The following is a 15000-nucleotide window of genomic DNA, read 5'->3' on the forward strand; positions in this document are numbered from 1 at the left end:
TATTTGACGGGGGATAGGAAAGGTAGACCTGGCCACCGCCCCGCCGCTTTTTTTTTTTTTTGCCGGGGTAGACCTGCCGGTCCCGCCGCGCTGCTTTTTAAAGGGTAGACCTGGCAACCGTCGCGCCCTTGGTATTTGCCGGGGATGGGGATGGTAGACCTGGCCACCGCCCCGCCGCGCTTTTTTTTTAAAGAGTAGACCTGGCCACAGTCGCGCCCTTGGTATCTGCCGGGGGATGGGGAAGGTAGACCTGGCGACCTGGTGAAAGACCCGCCGCAGTGCTTTGCCGGAGGCGTAGACCTGGCGACAGCTCCGCCGCTTTTTTCTTTTTTTTTTCCCCGCCTACGAGGGACAAGACCTGACAGCCCGGCCGCCACGTTCTTTCGGATGGGTAGACCTGGCGACGATTTGCCGGCGGCGATGACCTGGCCGAAACCGAACCCCCCGCCCCCCCCTTTTCCTCCCCCCCCCCACCCCCGCCGAATTGCCAGGGTAGGTAGACCTGGCGGTAGCCCCGCCGCATTTGGGGTGGTTTTTTGGTTTTTTTGTTGGTTTTTTTTTTTTTTTTTTTCCCCCCCGCCTACGAGCGGGTAGACCTGGCAGCCCGGACGCCACGTTCTTTCGGAGGGGTAGACCTGGCGACGACCTTGCCGCTATGATTTCCGGCGGGGTAGACCTGGCCGCAACCTAACCCCCCTTCTCCCCCCCGCCCCCCCCGCGCCCCCCGCCGATTTGCCAGGGAGGGTGGACCTGGCGACAGCCCCGCCGCTATCAGCTGCCGGAGGGGTGGGAAGACCTGGCGAAAGACCCGCCGCTTTTTTTTTTTTTTTTTTCCCCCGCCTACGAGGGGCAAGACCTGACAGCCCAGCCGCCACGTTCTTTCGGATGGGTAGACCTGGCGACGACCTTGCCGCTATGATTTGCCGGCGGGGATGACCTGGCCGAAACCGAACCCCCGCCCCCCCCCCCCCCTTCCCCCCCCCGCCGATTTGCCAGGGAACGTAGACGTGGCGGAAGCCCCGCCGCTTTTGGGGTTTTTTTTCCGCCTACGAGGGGGTAGACCTGGCGACGACCTTGCCGCTATGATTTGCCAGCGGGGTAGACCTGGCCGCAACCGAACTCTTCTTTCCCCCCCAACCTCCCCCCCTCGCCGATTTGCCAGGGAGGGTGGACCTGGCGACAGCCCCGCCGCTATGATGTTCCCGAGGGGTAGACCTGGCAGCCCAGGCCGCCGCGTTCTTTCGGAGTGGTAGACCTGGCGACGATCTTGCCGCTATGTTGTTACCGGCGGGGTAGACCTGGCCGAACCCGAACCCCCCGCCCCCCCCTTCCCCCCCCCCCCCCTTCCCCCCCCACCCCTCCGCCGACTTGCCAGGGTAGGTAGACCTGGCGGTAGCCCCGCCGCTTTTGGGGTGTTTTTTTTTTAGTTTTTTTTATTTTTTTTATTTTTTTTTTCCCCCCGCCGACGAGGGGGTAGACCTGGCAGCCCGGACGCCACGTTCTTTCGGAGGGGTAGACCTGGCGACGACCTTGCCGCTATGATTTCCGGCGGGGTAGACCTGGCCGCAACCTCACCCCCCTTCTCCCTCCCCCCGCGCCCCCCCCGCGCCCCCCCGCCGATTTGCCAGGGAGGGTGGACCTGGCGACAGCCCCGCCGCTATGTTTTTAATCATCACACACGCGCAAATTAAAACTCCTGGCCCTGGAAATGACTTCCGCCGATGTGTGTGTCCATTGAGCGTTGATTGCTCTTAGCGTAGCAACAAACTGTAATACATGAATTAAAACTGAATGAAGAGGATTCATCCCAATTCGATTCTTAATTCAAAGGTAGTTAGCTAGTGGGGTTTTTTGTTTTGGTTTTTTTTTTTTTTTTTTTTTTTTTACTCATAAACAAATGAACTTCATCAGCTAATTGTCTAGTGACAATGAATTAACTAAGTAACGAATTCACAGATACCCATTTAGCTTACCTCGTCGAGGATGCCGCCTGGCCGCAGAATCTTCCGAGCAAACAAAAACACGCGCATGCCGCTTGCACCCCGTTCCTCTTTTCTTATTGTTCCTTTGCCCGCCCAAACCTTGCAAACAGACGCCTGCTGCGGGCCCTGGGTCCGTTGCCCCTCTCCGCCGTCACCCCGACAACGGGTTCATTGTGACGCAGGCCGTCCCCCGCCCAAACCTTGCAAACCCAGGCCTGCTGCGGACCCTGGGTCCGTTGCCCCTCTCCGCCCTCACCCCGACAACGGGTTCATTGTGACGCAGGCCGTCCCCCGCCCAAACCTTGCAAACCCAGGCCTGCTGCGGGCCCTGGGTCCGTTGCCCCTCTCCGCCGTCACCCCGACAACGGGTTCATTGTGACGCAGGCCGTCCCCCGCCGAAACCTTGGAAACCCAGGCCTGCTGCGGGCCCTGGGTCCGTTGCCCCTCTCTGTCGTCACCCCGACAACGACTTCCCTGTGACGCAGGCCGCCCCCTGACCAAACCTTGCAAACCCAGGCCTGCTGCGGGCCCGGGGTTTTGTTCCCCTCTCCACCGTCACCCCGACAACGACTTCCCTGTGACGCAGGCCGTCCCCCGCCAAAACCTTGAAAACTCAGGCCTGCTATGGGCCCGGGGTCTCTTGCCCCTCTCCGCCGTCACCCCGACAACGGGTTCATTGCGACGCAGGCCGCCCCTGACCAAACCTAGAAAACCCAGGCCTGCTGCGGGCCCTGGGTCCGTTGCCCCTCTCCGCCGTCACCCCCGACAACGGGTTCATTGTGACGCAGGCCGTCCCCCGCCCAAACCTTGCAAACCCAGGCCTGCTATGGGCCCGGGGTCTTTTGCCCGTCTCCACCGTCACCCCGACAACGGGTTCATTGTGACGCAGGCCCCCCCCCGACAAAACCTTGCAAACCCAGGCCTGCTGCGGGCCTGGGGTTTGTTGCCCCCCTCCTCCGTCACCCCGACATCGGCTTCCTTGGGCAGTACCTGATCGCAGTACCTGATTGGGTGCAGGACCCTCCCGACTTAGCCGAACGGCCCTGAGGACGAGGAGCTACTTCGCTGCTCCTTTCCAGGGAATGGGGTCGACTGGGAGCCGACACGAGCGCATCACACGGACACACGCATGCATGGGGCGCATCGACGCGGCTGATGACACGGGCTGCAAGACAACAAGGTGGCGTTATCAACACAGTTGCAAACCTTTTCTTGTCCCTTCCTGGCTTTCGGACTCCTCACCCACTGCCGCCCTCCGCTGCAGGCCCACGGTCCGTTGCCCCTCTCCTCCGTCACCCCAACAACGGGTTCATTGTGACGCAGGCCGCCCCCACCCAAACCTTTCAAACCCAGGCCCGCTGCGGTCCTGGGGTTTGTTGCCCCTCTCCGCCGTCACCCCGACAACGGGTTCATTGTGACGCAGGCCGTCCCCCGCCGAAACCTTGCAAACCCAGGCCCGCTGCGAGCCTGGGGACCGTTGCCCCTCTCCGCCGTCACCCCGACAACGGGTTCATTGTGACACAGGTCGCCCCCGCCCAGACCTTGCAAACGGACGCCTGCTGCGGGCCCTGGGTCCGTTGCCCCTCTCCGCCGTCACCCCGACAACGGGTTCATTGTGACGCAGGCCGCCCCTGACCAAACCTTGAAAACCCAGGCCCGGTGCGGGCCCGGGGTTTTGTTCCCCTCTCCGCCGTCACCCCGACAACGACTTCCCTGTGACGCAGGCCGTCCCCTGCCCAAACCTTGAAAACCCAGGCCTGCTATGGGCCCGGGGTCCGTTGCCCCTCTCCACCGTCACCCCGACAACGGGTTCATTGTCACGCAGGTCCCCCCCGACAAAACCTTGCAAACCCAGGCCTGCTGCGGGCCCGGGGTTTGTTGCCCCCCTCCTCCGTCACCCCGACATCGGCTTCCTTGGGCATACCTGATCGCAGTACCTGATTGGGTGCAGGACCCTCCCGACTTAGCAGAACGGCCCTGAGGACGAGGAGCTACTTCGCTGCTCCTTTCCAGGGAATGGGGTCGACTGGGAGCCGACACGAGCGCATCACACGGACACACGCAGGCATGGGGCGCATCGACGCGGCCGATGACGCGGGCTGCAAGACAACAAGGCGGCATTATCAACACAGTTGCAAACCTTTTCTTGTCCCTTCCTGGCTTTCGGACTCCTCACCCACTGCCGCCCTCCGCTGCAGGCCCACGGTCCGTTGTCCCTCTCCTCCGTCACCCCGACAATGGGTTCATTGTGACGCAGGCCGCCCCCGCCCAAAACTTGCAAGCCCAGGCCTTCTGCGGGCCTGGAGTTTGTTGCCCCTCTCCGCCGTCACCCCGACAACGGGTTCATTGTGACACAGGTCGCCCCCGCCCAGACCTTGCAAACGGACGCCTGCTGCGGGCCCTGGGTCCGTTGCCCCTCTCCGCCGTCACCCCGACAACGGGTTCATTGTGACGCAGGCCGCCCCTGACCAAACCTTGAAAACCCAGGCCTGCTGCGGGCCTGGGGACCGTTGCCCCTCTCCGCTGTCACCCCGACAACGGGTTCATTGTGACGCAGGCCGCCCCTGACCAAACCTTGAAAACCCAGGCCCGGTGCGGGCCCGGGGTTTTGTTCCCCTCTCCGCCGTCACCCCGACAACGGCTTCCTTGTGACGCAGGCCGTCCCCCGCCCAAACCTTGCAAACCCAGGCCTGCTGCGGGCCCTGGGTCCGTTGCCCCTCTCCGCCCTCACCCCGACAACAGGTTCATTGTGACGCAGGCCGCCCCCGACAAAACCTTGCAAACCCAGGCCTGCTGCGGGCCCTGGGTCCGTTGCCCCTCTCCGCCCTCACCCCGACAACGGGTTCATTGTGACGCAGGCCGTCCCCCGCCGAAACCTTGGAAACCCAGGCCTGCTGCGGGCCCTGGGTCCGTTGCCCCTCTCCGTCGTCACCCCGACAACGACTTCCCTGTGACGCAGGCCGCCCCCTGACCAAACCTTGCAAACCCAGGCCTGCTGCGGGCCCGGGGTTTTGTTCCCCTCTCCGCCGTCACCCCGACAACGACTTCCCTGTGACGCAGGCCGTCCCCCGCCAAAACCTTGAAAACTCAGGCCTGCTATGGGCCCGGGGTCTCTTGCCCCTCTCCGCCGTCACCCCGACAACGGGTTCATTGTGACGCAGGCCGTCCCCCGCCCAAACCTTGCAAACCCAGGCCTGCTATGGGCCCGGGGTCTTTTGCCCGTCTCCACCGTCACCCCGACAACGGGTTCATTGTGACGCAGGCCCCCCCCCGACAAAACCTTGCAAACCCAGGCCTGCTGCGGGCCTGGGGTTTGTTGCCCCCCTCCTCCGTCACCCCGACATCGGCTTCCTTGGGCAGTACCTGATCGCAGTACCTGATTGGGTGCAGGACCCTCCCGACTTAGCCGAACGGCCCTGAGGACGAGGAGCTACTTCGCTGCTCCTTTCCAGGGAATGGGGTCGACTGGGAGCTGACACGAGCGCATCACACGGACACACGCATGCATGGGGCGCATCGACGCGGCTGATGACACGGGCTGCAAGACAACAAGGTGGCGTTATCAACACAGTTGCAAACCTTTTCTTGTCCCTTCCTGGCTTTCGGACTCCTCACCCACTGCCGCCCTCCGCTGCAGGCCCACGGTCCGTTGCCCCTCTCCTCCGTCACCCCAACAACGGGTTCATTGTGACGCAGGCCGCCCCCACCCAAACCTTTCAAACCCAGGCCCGCTGCGGTCCTGGGGTTTGTTGCCCCTCTCCGCCGTCACCCCGACAACGGGTTCATTGTGACGCAGGCCGTCCCCCGCCGAAACCTTGCAAACCCAGGCCCGCTGCGAGCCTGGGGACCGTTGCCCCTCTCCGCTGTCACCCCGACAACGGGTTCATTGTGACACAGGTCGCCCCCGCCCAGACCTTGCAAACGGACGCCTGCTGCGGGCCCTGGGTCCGTTGCCCCTCTCCGCCGTCACCCCGACAACGGGTTCATTGTGACGCAGGCCGCCCCTGACCAAACCTTGAAAACCCAGGCCTGCTGCGGGCCTGGGGACCGTTGCCCCTCTCCGCTGTCACCCCGACAACGGGTTCATTGTGACGCAGGCCGCCCCTGACCAAACCTTGAAAACCCAGGCCCGGTGCGGGCCCGGGGTTTTGTTCCCCTCTCCGCCGTCACCCCGACAACGACTTCCCTGTGACGCAGGCCGTCCCCTGCCCAAACCTTGAAAACCCAGGCCTGCTATGGGCCCGGGGTCCGTTGCCCCTCTCCACCGTCACCCCGACAACGGGTTCATTGTCACGCAGGTCCCCCCCGACAAAACCTTGCAAACCCAGGCCTGCTGCGGGCCCGGGGTTTGTTGCCCCCCTCCTCCGTCACCCCGACATCGGCTTCCTTGGGCAGTACCTGATCGCAGTACCTGATTGGGTGCAGGACCCTCCCGACTTAGCAGAACGGCCCTCAGGACGAGGAGCTACTTCGCTGCTCTTTTCCAGGGAATGGGGTCGACTGGGAGCCGACACGAGCGCATCACACGGACACACGCAGGCATGGGGCGCATCGACGCGGCCGATGACGCGGGCTGCAAGACAACAAGGCGGCATTATCAACACAGTTGCAAACCTTTTCTTGTCCCTTCCTGGCTTTCGGACTCCTCACCCACTGCCGCCCTCCGCTGCAGGCCCACGGTCCGTTGCCCCTCTCCTCCGTCACCCCGACAACGGGTTCATTGTGATGCAGGCCGCCCCCGCCCAAACCTTGCAAGCCCAGGACTGCTGCGGGCCTGGGGTTTGTTGCCCCTCTCCTCCGTCACCCCGACAACGGGTTCATTGTGACGCAGGCCGTCCCCGCCCAAACCTTGCAAATGCAGGACTGCTGCGGGCCCTGGGTCCGTTGCCCCTCTCCGCCGTCACCCCGACAACGGGTTCATTGTGACGCAGGCCGCCCCTGACCAAACCTTGAAAACCCAGGCCTGCTGCGGGCCTGGGGACCGTTGCCCCTCTCCGCTGTCACCCCGACAACGGGTTCATTGTGACGCAGGCCGCCCCTGACCAAACCTTGAAAACCCAGGCCCGGTGCGGGCCCGGGGTTTTGTTCCCCTCTCCGCCGCCACCCCGACAACGGCTTCCTTGTGACGCAGGCCGTCCCCCGCCCAAACCTTGCAAACCCAGGCCTGCTGCGGGCCCTGGGTCCGTTGCCCCTCTCCGCCGTCACCCCGACAACAGGTTCATTGTGACGCAGGCCGCCCCCGACAAAACCTTGCAAACCCAGGCCTGCTGCGGGCCCTGGGTCCGTTGCCCCTCTCCGCCCTCACCCCGACAACGGGTTCATTGTGACGCAGGCCGCCCCTGACCAAACCTTGAAAACCCAGGCCTGCTGCGGGCCCTGGGTCCGTTGCCCCTCTCCGCCCTCACCCCGACAACGGGTTCATTGTGACGCAGGCCGTCCCCCGCCGAAACCTTGGAAACCCAGGCCTGCTGCGGGCCCTGGGTCCGTTGCCCCTCTCCGTCGTCACCCCGACAACGACTTCCCTGTGACGCAGGCCGCCCCCTGACCAAACCTTGCAAACCCAGGCCTGCTGCGGGCCCGGGGTTTTGTTCCCCTCTCCGCCGTCACCCCGACAACGACTTCCCTGTGACGCAGGCCGTCCCCCGCCAAAACCTTGAAAACTCAGGCCTGCTATGGGCCCGGGGTCTCTTGCCCCTCTCCGCCGTCACCCCGACAACGGGTTCATTGTGACGCAGGCCGTCCCCCGCCCAAACCTTGCAAACCCAGGCCTGCTATGGGCCCGGGGTCTTTTGCCCGTCTCCACCGTCACCCCGACAACGGGTTCATTGTGACGCAGGCCCCCCCCCGACAAAACCTTGCAAACCCAGGCCTGCTGCGGGCCTGGGGTTTGTTGCCCCCCTCCTCCGTCACCCCGACATCGGCTTCCTTGGGCAGTACCTGATCGCAGTACCTGATTGGGTGCAGGACCCTCCCGACTTAGCCGAACGGCCCTGAGGACGAGGAGCTACTTCGCTGCTCCTTTCCAGGGAATGGGGTCGACTGGGAGCTGACACGAGCGCATCACACGGACACACGCATGCATGGGGCGCATCGACGCGGCTGATGACACGGGCTGCAAGACAACAAGGTGGCGTTATCAACACAGTTGCAAACCTTTTCTTGTCCCTTCCTGGCTTTCGGACTCCTCACCCACTGCCGCCCTCCGCTGCAGGCCCACGGTCCGTTGCCCCTCTCCTCCGTCACCCCAACAACGGGTTCATTGTGACGCAGGCCGCCCCCACCCAAACCTTTCAAACCCAGGCCCGCTGCGGTCCTGGGGTTTGTTGCCCCTCTCCGCCGTCACCCCGACAACGGGTTCATTGTGACGCAGGCCGTCCCCCGCCGAAACCTTGCAAACCCAGGCCCGCTGCGAGCCTGGGGACCGTTGCCCCTCTCCGCTGTCACCCCGACAACGGGTTCATTGTGACACAGGTCGCCCCCGCCCAGACCTTGCAAACGGACGCCTGCTGCGGGCCCTGGGTCCGTTGCCCCTCTCCGCCGTCACCCCGACAACGGGTTCATTGTGACGCAGGCCGCCCCTGACCAAACCTTGAAAACCCAGGCCTGCTGCGGGCCTGGGGACCGTTGCCCCTCTCCGCTGTCACCCCGACAACGGGTTCATTGTGACGCAGGCCGCCCCTGACCAAACCTTGAAAACCCAGGCCCGGTGCGGGCCCGGGGTTTTGTTCCCCTCTCCGCCGTCACCCCGACAACGACTTCCCTGTGACGCAGGCCGTCCCCTGCCCAAACCTTGAAAACCCAGGCCTGCTATGGGCCCGGGGTCCGTTGCCCCTCTCCACCGTCACCCCGACAACGGGTTCATTGTCACGCAGGTCCCCCCCGACAAAACCTTGCAAACCCAGGCCTGCTGCGGGCCCGGGGTTTGTTGCCCCCCTCCTCCGTCACCCCGACATCGGCTTCCTTGGGCAGTACCTGATCGCAGTACCTGATTGGGTGCAGGACCCTCCCGACTTAGCAGAACGGCCCTCAGGACGAGGAGCTACTTCGCTGCTCTTTTCCAGGGAATGGGGTCGACTGGGAGCCGACACGAGCGCATCACACGGACACACGCAGGCATGGGGCGCATCGACGCGGCCGATGACGCGGGCTGCAAGACAACAAGGCGGCATTATCAACACAGTTGCAAACCTTTTCTTGTCCCTTCCTGGCTTTCGGACTCCTCACCCACTGCCGCCCTCCGCTGCAGGCCCACGGTCCGTTGCCCCTCTCCTCCGTCACCCCGACAACGGGTTCATTGTGATGCAGGCCGCCCCCGCCCAAACCTTGCAAGCCCAGGACTGCTGCGGGCCTGGGGTTTGTTGCCCCTCTCCTCCGTCACCCCGACAACGGGTTCATTGTGACGCAGGCCGTCCCCGCCCAAACCTTGCAAATGCAGGACTGCTGCGGGCCCGGGGTTTTTTTCCCCTCTCCGCCGTCACCCCGACAACGGGTTCATTGTGACGTAGGCCGCCCCCGCCCAAGTTTAGCAAACGCACGGCTGCTGCAGGCCGTGGGTCCGTTGTCCATCTCCGCCGTCACCCTGAAAACGGCTTCCTTGTGATGCAGGTCGCCCCCGACCAAACCTTGCAAACCCAGGCCTGCTGCAGGCCCGGGGTCCATTGCCCCTCTCTGCCGCCACCCCGACAACGGCTTCCTTGTGACCCAGGCTGCCGCCGCCCAAACCCTGCAAACCCAGGCCTGCTGCGGGCCCGGGATCCGTTGCCCCTCTCCGTCGTCACCCTGAAAACGGATTCATTGTGACGCAGGCCGTTCCCCGCCGAAACCCTGCAACCCGAGGGCCGCTGAGGGCCCGGCTTATGTTATCCCGTCTCCGCCGTCATGCCGACAACGCGTTCATTGTGATGCAGGCCGTCCCTCCACTCACGCTGCACCCCGTGACCTGCTGCGATCCTAGCTGCCGTTACCCTGTCTCCACCCTCATGCCCTCAACAGGTACATTGCGATGCAGGTTGCCCCCGCCCAAAGCCCGCACCCCGTGGCCCGCAGCGAGCCCGGCCGCCATTACCCCATCTCCACTGTCACCCTGGCAACAGGTCCATTGTGACACAGGTTTCCCCTATGAGCCCAGCCGCCGTTCTTTGTCTCCACCGCACCTCCCCCCATCCCCCCGACAACCCCACATACTATTCACTGTGATATAGGCTATTCCCCTCCCCGCCCCAGCCCTGCACCCTGTGGCTTGCTGCAAACCCGGCCGCCATTAATCCCTCTCCACCGTCACCCCGATAAAAGGTTCATTGTGACACATGCTGCCTATTGGAGCCTGGCTGCCCTTCCCTGTCTCCGCCGCGCCCACCCCCTCCCCAAACCCCACCGCCCCCCCACCCCGTGCCTCAACCCCCCCCCCCGCCCGCCAGCCTCCCTTCTCTGCCCCACCCCTCCTCGTCGGCCTCGCACACGGTTCACTGTGACACAGGAACACACACACCCCCCCACCCCCCCCCCCCGATTCCTGGACCGTGTGGCTTGCTTCCTTGCCCAGCCGCCCCTACGGGAAGTTGAAGCGGGGAGACTTTAGGACCCAGCGCCGTCTCTGTCTCCTCACTCCTGTCCCTGCCCACCGTTGCCGGCTTTGCCACCGCCGCGGGGAGACTTTAGGACCCAGCGGCGTCTCTGTCTCCTCACTCCTGTCCCTGCCCACCGTTGCCGGCTTTGCCACCGCCGCGGGGAGACTTTAGGACCCAGCGGCGTCTCTTCCTGTTTCCCAGCCGCGCGGCAGAAGGGAGTCCCGGCGCCGTGCAGTCTCGACCCCGGGCTCCCGGGGCACAAGCCCGTGCTCCTGCCCCGACTCCCGCGTTTCTTTCTCAGTCAGTCACTCGCCCTGCTGCAGTCCTGCCTGCCGCCCGCCCCCCCTTGTACTCCACCTGCTGCCACGAGTTGAAAAACAAACGAACGCTGAGCCGGGGGTGGGGGTGGGGGTGTGTGTGGGGGGGAAGGGATAAAAGCCCAAAACCCCCAAAACTCTCTCAACTGACCTAAACAGAAATCTTTGTCAAAAGGGAAACCATCTCTTCTTCAGCCTACCTTTCCACCAGACTCCGGCTCGCCGACCGCCCTGTTGCCTTCCCTTGTGCCAGACCACCCCCCTCCTTTCCCCTGCCGCTGCTGGCGCCACAAATGAGCCCGTGACCCTTGGCTAGGCGGGAAATGCCGCCCACTCCTCCCTGAAGGAGGATCCAGCTACCTCTCTGCGCCTTCCCCCGCCCCCCCTCCTCGGGGGCGCCAGACAGACTGCTTGGAGAGGAGAAGCACCTGACCTCCTCAGGGCGGGAGAGAGAGGAAGGGGGGGGGGGGGTGGGCGGGGGGGGTGGTGCTCGCGCGCTTATCTGTGTGTATGTCTGTTTGGGGGGGGAAGCATGTATGTCTGAGTTGGCACCTGCAGACACATTTACAGCTGGTCAACGTATTTTATTCCCGGGAAATGAAGAAATAAATTCAAGCCGGAAAATAAAATTCCAAAAAAAACAACGGTAAAAAGTTTGGGGGGGGGGGGAGGAGAAGGAGTAGGGGGAGGAGGAGGAAGAAAAGAAAAGGAAAAATAAACCCTCGAGGCGCGGACTTGGCAGTGGGGCACCCCATCCGGAAGCAGAGACTCCTAACTCTCGAAAAAGTTGGGGTACGGGGTGAAAAGGTGCGTGGAAAGGTTGGTTTTACGCACAACCAGCTACAGCGGGTGCCACCAGGTGTCCACGGCTGCGAAAGTGTCGCCAGGTCTACCCGGCTCCGCAGCGCCACCCGGTCTCCCGGGCTCCGGCATTGTAGCCAGGTCTACCTGGCTCCGCAACGCCACCCGGCCTCCCGGGCTCTGGCGGTGTTCGCCAGGCCTACCGTGCTCCGCAGCGCCACCCGGTCTCCCGGGCTCCGGCGGTGTTTGCCCGGTCTACCCGGCTCCGCAGAACCACCCGATCTCCCTTTCCCCGCTCCGGCGGTGTTTGCCAGGCCTACCCGGCTCCGCGGCGCCACCCGGCCTCTCCGGCTCTGGCGGTGTTTGCACGGTCTACCCGGCTCCGATGAACCACCCGGTCCCCCTTCCCCGCTCCGGCGGTGCCGCCAGGCCTTCCCGGCTCCGCAGCGCCACCCTGCCCCTCCGGCTCCGGCGGTGTTTGCCCGGTCTACCCTGCTCCGCAGAACCTCCCGGTCCCCATTCCCCGCTCCGGCGGTGCCGCCAGGACTACCCGGCTCCGCAGCGCCACCCGGCCTCTCCGGCTCTGGCGGTGTTGGCCCGGTCTACCCGGCTCCGCAGAACCTCCCGGTCCCCATTCCCCGCTCTGGCGGTGCCGCCATGCCTACCCGGCTCCGCAGCGCCACCCGGCCTCTCCGGCTCTCGCGGTGTTTGCCCGGTCTACCCCGCTCCGCAGAACCACCTGGTCTCCCTTTACGGCTCCGGCGGTGCCGCCGGGCGTACCCGGCTCCGCGGCGCCACCCGGCCTCTCCGGCTCTGGCGGTGTTTGCACGGTCTACCCGGCTCCGATGAACCACCCGGTCCCCCTTCCCCGCTCTGGCGGTGCCGCCGGGCGTACCCGGCTCCGCAGCGCCACCCGGCCTCCCGGGCTCCGGCGGTGTTAGCCCGGTCTACCCGGCTCCGCAGAACCACCCCGTCCCCCTTCCCTGCTCCGGCGGTGCCGCCAGGCCTTCCCGGCTCCGCAGCGCCACCCTGCCCCTCCGGCTCCGGCGGTGTTTGCCCGGTCTACCCTGCTCCGCAGAACCTCCCGGTCCCCATTCCCCGCTCCGGCGGTGCCGCCAGGACTACCCGGCTCCGCAGCGCCACCCGGCCTCTCCGGCTCTGGCGGTGTTGGCCCGGTCTACCCGGCTCCGCAGAACCTCCCGGTCCCCATTCCCCGCTCCGGCGGTGCCGCCAGGCCTACCCGGCTCCGCAGCGCCACCCGGCCTCTCCGGCTCTGGCGGTGTTGGCCCGGTCTACCCCGCTCCGCAGAACCACCTGGTCTCCCTTCACGGCTCCGGCGGTGCCGCCAGGCCTTCCCGGCTCCGCAGCGCCACCCGGCCTCCCGGGCTCCGGTGGTGTTAGCCCGGTCTACCCGGCTCCGCAGAACCACCCGGTCCTCCTTCCCCGCTCCGGCGGTGCCGCCAGGCCCACTCGGCTCTGCAGCTCCACCCGGCCTCTCCGGCTCTGGCGGTGTTGGCCCGGTCTACCCCGCTCCGCAGAACCACCTGGTCTCCCCGGCTCCGGCGGTGCCGCCAGGCCTACCCGGCTCCGCAGCGCCACCGTCTCCCGAGCTCTGGCGGTGTTGGCCAGCTCTTCCCGTATGCGCAGCACCACCCATTTTCTCTTTTCCGGTTCGGCGGTACCACCAGGCCTCCCCTTCTCCGGAGCGCTACCACCCGTTCTCCCTTTACGGCTCCGGCGGTGTCGCCAGGCCTACCCGGCTCTGCAGCGCCACCCGGCCTCCTGGGCTCCGGCGGTGTTAGCCAGGTCTACCGGGTTCCGTAGCGCCACCCGGTCACCCGTTCCCGCTCCTGCGGTGTAGCCAGGTCTACCCGTCTCCGCAGCGCCACCCGGTCTTGCGGTCTCCGTCGCTGTTGGTCAGGTCTACCCGTCTCCGCAGCGCCACCCGGTCTCCCGCGTTGTTTGCCAGGTCTACCCTGCTCCGCAGCGCCACCCGGTTTCCTCCTCGCTCTGGCGGAGCCGCCGTGCCTTCCCGGCTCCGAGATGCCGCCGGGTCTATTTATTTGCTCCGCCAGGTCCACCCTGCTCTGCATCGTTTCGCGGTCTACCCGGCACCGGCATGACGAGCCTTACGGACCTTCGGGGTAGACCTGTGCTCCCTGCGGCTGCCTTGGTGTTTTCGAAGGGGTCGCTGTTTCGCGCTGCCTCCAGTTGCGTCATCGTAGAAAGCGGCAGCAGTACAGCGCCACCCCGGTAAAGTCCATAGTCGCTCTCTTGAAAGCGAAACCGGGCGTGGACTTAGTTTTACATACTATAGGGGCGAGCGGTGACTCGCGCTTGCAGCTCAGCTCGTGAGCGGCTGCAATGCCCGCGGCGCGGCCGGTGTTAAGTGGGGCGCTGGTCGGCCGTTGAGGTGGCTCTTGTCCCGGTGGTGGCTCAAATTGCCTGCTTGCTCGGCACGGTTGCTCTCTCGCGCTGGTATGCCAAACCCCCACCCCAGCACAGTCGAGAGACCCGGGGAAAGTTGGAGAACGGTCGCAACCGCTGTCCGTTGCATGCCTGGCACCGGTGTTGAGGGTTTGGCTTGAAGCCGAGTTCACCCCGGGCAGAGCTTGATGCTTGGTGGCGGTCGCCAGGCACTCGAACGCTGTGGGGGGGAGACTAGCCTGCCCCAGTGGCTTTTCTCTCTCCCTTCTCCTCCGTTGGGTCCCTTGGGATGACCCCGCTGATTTTGGGCAAAAAGGTGAACCAGGACGAGAATTTGCCCCCCCCGATGGTGTCCAGCCTCCCGTGGCTGCCGCCAGCTCCTTTGAGGGTCTGATCCAAGAGGGAATGGAATGTTTGGCGGTGAGGTGGCGTCGCCTCATCCTTCTTTTCACCCCCACCCCCGGCCTTAAGCTGGGGACGCCTGCGAAGCGGGCAAGAGTAACACACACAGGGGCTGCCGCTCCCGGCGGTTGGCCAGTCCAATGCAGATGAACTCCGGGGGTTGAGAGTCTCGAGCCTGCTCCCGTGGCTTTTGCTGGCTCTCCCCCCCTAGAACGCGTTTTTCTTTCCGGCCTTAAGCTGGAGCCCTGTCCCCCCCTGCACGTCGGGGGGCAGAGCCGGTGCAGCTGCCCGCTGTCATTGGCGGTGAGCTTGAGTCGTGCAGGCGGCCGTAGAGTCTTGAGCCTGCTTCGGCTTTCTCTGGCCTCCCATGCCGAGAGCCCGATGACCAACGGGCGAGGTGTCAGCGGTGCCACCTTGCCTTCTTCCCGGGGGTTTGGCCATGCGTGGGCGGCCCGTGGTGTCTGGCTTGCTCTGGTCTCCCTGGTTGATGTTGGAGGGCTTGGT

Source organism: Colius striatus, chromosome 28 (assembly GCF_028858725.1).
Source record: "Colius striatus isolate bColStr4 chromosome 28, bColStr4.1.hap1, whole genome shotgun sequence".
In the NCBI taxonomy this organism is placed as follows: Eukaryota; Metazoa; Chordata; class Aves; order Coliiformes; family Coliidae; genus Colius; species Colius striatus.